We start from the raw sequence: 5,035 nt of genomic DNA on the forward strand, positions 1-5,035 counted from the left end.
CATTTCGAATTGAAATGTATATTAATAAGTAAAAACTTAAAAGTTGGCTTTGTTTCACAATGTTTTATTATTCGCAGACAGCTGTTTTGGCAGTTGCGCCATTGTCAGATGCTCGACATACACTGAATGGTCTATGTACATCAGTTCGCTAAGGTCAAGTACAAGTATTACAAATGTAGTTGTCGCTCAAAGGTATGATATGTATGCGTCTGTGTTTGAGTGCCTTATGAGATACGATGTATTACATTTTCTATTATTGGAGATAGAGTAAAATTAATTTGATCGTTCGTTATGGATTTATTGTGTTTTTTTGCTAATTCTATTTCTATTGTCTCAAACAGATTCAATTTAAAACTTTTAGGTAAACTGTGTAGTAACTTTATATTATTTTCATCTAGGAAATGCGCATTAGAATTACAGTGTTCACTAAAACCCGTCGTATTGCGATCTTCATAAAGAGACTTTTTGTGCTCCTTTATACGTTTGGAAAGGGCACGTCCTGTCTGTCCAATATATATGGCATCGCATTCGGAACAATTAATCTGATAAACTCCACATTTCTGTAAAATACCAACTTTTTCCTTATTATTACATAAAATGGATGTCAAGTTACGTTTATTGACCATAATTGTATTTACATTTTGTTTTTTTTAAAAATTACTTATTTTATCGGATACTATGGGAACATAATTCAACATATTAAATTTTTCGGTTTGTTTTGCGACTGCGTAAAAATATTTTGAAATAAGTCTATTTTTTATTTTAAAAATTAGATTATCTATGAGGTTTTTATTGTAACCATTATTAATTGCTAAACATTTTAATGGATTGATTTCCTTTTCGTAATAAGATTTTGTTAACGGTACTGTTAATAATCTATATACAAAAGAGTAAAATGCACTTATTTTTATATTGATGGACTGCTTTGAATCGTACGGTACTAACGTATCTGTGAAAGTTGGTTTTCTATAAATTTCATACAACAACTCACCGTCTTTTCGTGTTATTTTTAGATCCAGAAAATTTAAACTATTGTCATGTTCAGCTTCTGCTGTAAATTTTATACCCGGTACTAAATCATTTATGTAGCTGAGAAAACTGGTCATTGTCCTCTCTGTACCCTTCCAGATGCAAAACACATCTTCGACATACCTCGACCAGTGTAAAACATTACTGGTGAGGAGGGAGGTCGAATCGAATATAAGGTCCTCTACGTATGACATGAATATCTCACTGAGAAGGGGGGTGAGGGGAGAGCCTATTGGAAGACCGTTAAGTTGTAAATAATATTTATTACTGAACTTGAAGTAGCTTTGTTCTAAACAAATGGATATTAATTTTAAAATTTCTTGTTTTGAATCAACACCAGGAAGGGCTATTGTCAACCAGATATTTAATAATATTCTTTAGATGGTCTGTAGGGATGGAGGGAAATAGATTAACAACATCGAATGAAAGCAATCGTGCATAACATGGAATTTTGAGATCTCTAAGTTTATCTATTAGTTGACTTGTATTTTTAATGCTATGTTTTGGCTTAAAGTTGAGTAAGGAAGGGAGTATTTTATTAAGTTCTTTTGCGAGTAAGTAGGTTGGTGCATTAGTATAAGATACTATTGGTCTCATTGGTATGCCCTCCTTGTGTATTTTAGGTAAGCTGTATAGTACCGGCACCGAAGAATTCATAACAGTTAACATGTGCAAATTACAATCATAGAGTATGTTTGTACAAATTTTTAAAAACTGACTTAGTCTCCCTTTAAAAATTTGCTGTAGGATCAGAATTCAAAATTTTAAAATTATTGTTATTTATTAAAAGTTCTGTCTTTTCAATATAGTCATACTTATTCAAAATGGTAACAGTGTTTCCTTTGTCAGCTTTACATAAAATTAAATCATTATTTTTAAGTTTTTTCTTTAAAGAAATAATACTTTTGAATTCTGAGCTATTGTTAGTTGAAAATTGTTTTTTGTTTTTATTTATTACATCAACGCATTTGTATCTAAAAAGTTGTAGTTCGTTTTTATCTATACCTTTTGATGCTATTTCTGCGTATACAGAAAGTTCGATGAAATCTTTGAAGTTTTTAATGTTAGGACAGTACTTTAAACCTTTATTCAAAATGTTTTTTTCATTTTGTGTGAACGTAACTTCGGATAAGTTCTTGACTCTCGGATAAAAAGAAAAAGAAAAATCAAACTTTGTACTGGATTCCACGGTGGCCGATGACGTAGTCTGTTGTTGTTTATTAACCTTCGTATGTGTGGCAAGTGGTGAATTATTTGCTCTCTGTTGTATTTTGCTGTTCTCCTTCTGTATGAGCCCATCAAGTTTCTTAGTATGTGTTTGGCGGTGTGTGTGTTAAATTTCTCGAACATTATTTCTCGTCTCTTCGTCTAAAATATCAAATTCTACGTTATGGCAGCGTCTAAGTAGTTCGCTGTGTATTAACTTTAAGTGGTGTGACAAATTGCTCCTGATTCTGTACCACTTTTTTATTCCACATTTAGCCAAAAAGTGTATGCTTCGTCAATCACTGCGGTTGATTCTGTTGATTTATGTCGGCAAATTATCTTTATATATGTGGGGGTACCAAATGTAGTTGTAAACATCTTTTATTAAAATAAAGATGGTTGTTACACTTGTAAAACTTTACTAGACACTTTCTATAAAAGATTGCGAGATATGCTTTGCTAGCATTTAAAAGATTATTAATTGATTTTTTGCTTTTGCGTTGGTGAAACATTTCGAATCAAAATGTATATTAATAAGTTAATAAGCATATATATTGGACAGACAGGACGTGCCCTTTCCGAACGTATATAGGAGCACAAAAAGTCTATTCATAATGATCGCAATACGACGGGTTTTAGTGAACATTGTAATTCTATTGCGCATTTCCTAGATGAAAATAATATAAAGTTACTACACAGTTTACCTAAAAGTTTTAAATTGAATCTGTTTGAGACAATAGAAATAGAATTAGCAAAAAAACATACTAAATCCATAACGAACGATCAAATTAATTTTACTCTATCTCCAATAATAGAAAATGTAATACATAGTATCTCATAAGGTACTCATACACAGGCGCATACATATCATACCGTTGAGCGACAACTACATTTGTAATACTTGTACTTGACTTTAGCGAACTGATGTACATAGACAATTCAGTGTATGTCGAGCATCTGACAATGGCGTGACTGCCGAAACAGCTGTCTGCGAATAATAAAACATTGTGAAACAAAGTCAACTTTTAAGTTTTTACTTATTAATATACATTTTGACATAATTTTATCATCATAAGTTCGTTTAGCATTAATCAACATGTCTATAAAACTATTTCTCCTAAAATTTAAATGAGCATTATTACCATCAAATATTTAAATAAAATTAAAGTATCCTTGTCATAAATAAACTAAAATAAATATTACAAATTAAAAAAATTTTTTAAATTAAAATATGAGAGTTCTTTTAATAATCTTTTTTAAAAACTACAGTTATTCTGAACTGCTAAACTGACCCGTTTTTTCTGTTGTCGAGTCAGAAATTCCAGCCTACTTACAACTGAAAAGGCCGTCCTTATTGTAAGAAGGAAAGTGCGCTGAGTCTGAAGGACAATTACAGTTTTTTATGGTTATGGTTAAAAAATGGTATTTTTTTGCAGTAATTATAAAAACCATTTATGATTTACCATAAAAACATTTTTTTTGGAATGAAACACTCAAATTTATACTGGATTATTTAGGTCAATAGTTTTCCTTTAATTTCTCAATCTGACTCCAACTGCCCTTAAACCTTTTTTTTTGTTGTGTGGCTGAAAGATACAAACAGATTAGTTTTAAAATAAGGGTTAAGTTCAACTTACATTAACAATTGACGTGATATTCTCCGTTTCTCCATAATACGGTCTACTGAAATACACGTGCGATTTCACGTATTTGGTAGCTAAAGTTGTTGTCTAAAAATCGCATGTAATATATACATCGATTCGATATTACCTATCTGCAATAACTTTAACATTTCGAAACTTTTTCTAAGCTCCAATCTGTATATTAAAAAAAGTTCCATTTTAAATTCTTCCGTAAACAAAGTACTTGATACAACGTTACCATCCTAACGCACCCATCCTCTTGGCATATATACTTAAAACAGCCCACACTTTTAGAAAAGTTTTTCTGAGCTTTCTCCTTCTGACGTCTAAAATTTACCATAAGTAGCACTATCCGTCATAAATCAAAGAAGCGAGACTATATGGAGTTGAGCCCAAAAAGCGTGACAGTACCAATGCGTGCAATGTGCAAGACAATTGAATTTTACTACTGTACTACGCAGCTCTACTTATAATTTATTTACAATTGTTCCTTCATGCCCTGCCCGTGTTTTTGTTTTACGTTTATTTTTCCTACCATCTGTTTTTGAAATCAAGCGCTGACCCTTTTGTACGTAAATCGTGTTATTGAACGAATACTCTTTTTTGGGTGTTTGTATAAAATTACAAGCCATTTATTTGTTGGTGCGGAGGATTTTTTATGTTTCGAGCCTATGTGGTAGTTTTGTGAACACGTGGCTACTTCTCTGGCAAGAAAAAACCAAAAAAATCAAAGAAAGATATTGACAGCTATCTAAATATAAGCAATAAAACACTAATAAATTTTGTGCAGCGTGTACTAAATAAAGTTGAAGGAAATATTATTTTTAACTCTTTTGAAATTTGAATTTATTTTTATGCATGTATCACTGCTGTAACTATATTTTTTACTGAACTACATCTAAATTACTAAACAACCATTTTTGTTTTCCATCGTACAAGATTTTTTTACTTTTTTTCTTAAGGAAGAATTTGTAGGTCTAGAAGATATAAGATTTAAATAATTTTAAAACTATGAGTTGTGCAAGTGCAAGTGATTCAAGTGGATCCTTATTATTTATTATAAAAAACTTTAACAAAAAATTCTATTGACTTTAGAATGAATGAATTTTTCACGTTTTTAGAGTCTTTTTTAGATCAACGAAAATTTTCACAATTCT

Source organism: Copidosoma floridanum, unplaced genomic scaffold (assembly GCF_036245765.1).
Source record: "Copidosoma floridanum isolate Cflo_tuat_1 unplaced genomic scaffold, Cflo_Japanese_pri ptg000036l, whole genome shotgun sequence".
Taxonomy (NCBI): Eukaryota; Metazoa; Arthropoda; class Insecta; order Hymenoptera; family Encyrtidae; genus Copidosoma; species Copidosoma floridanum.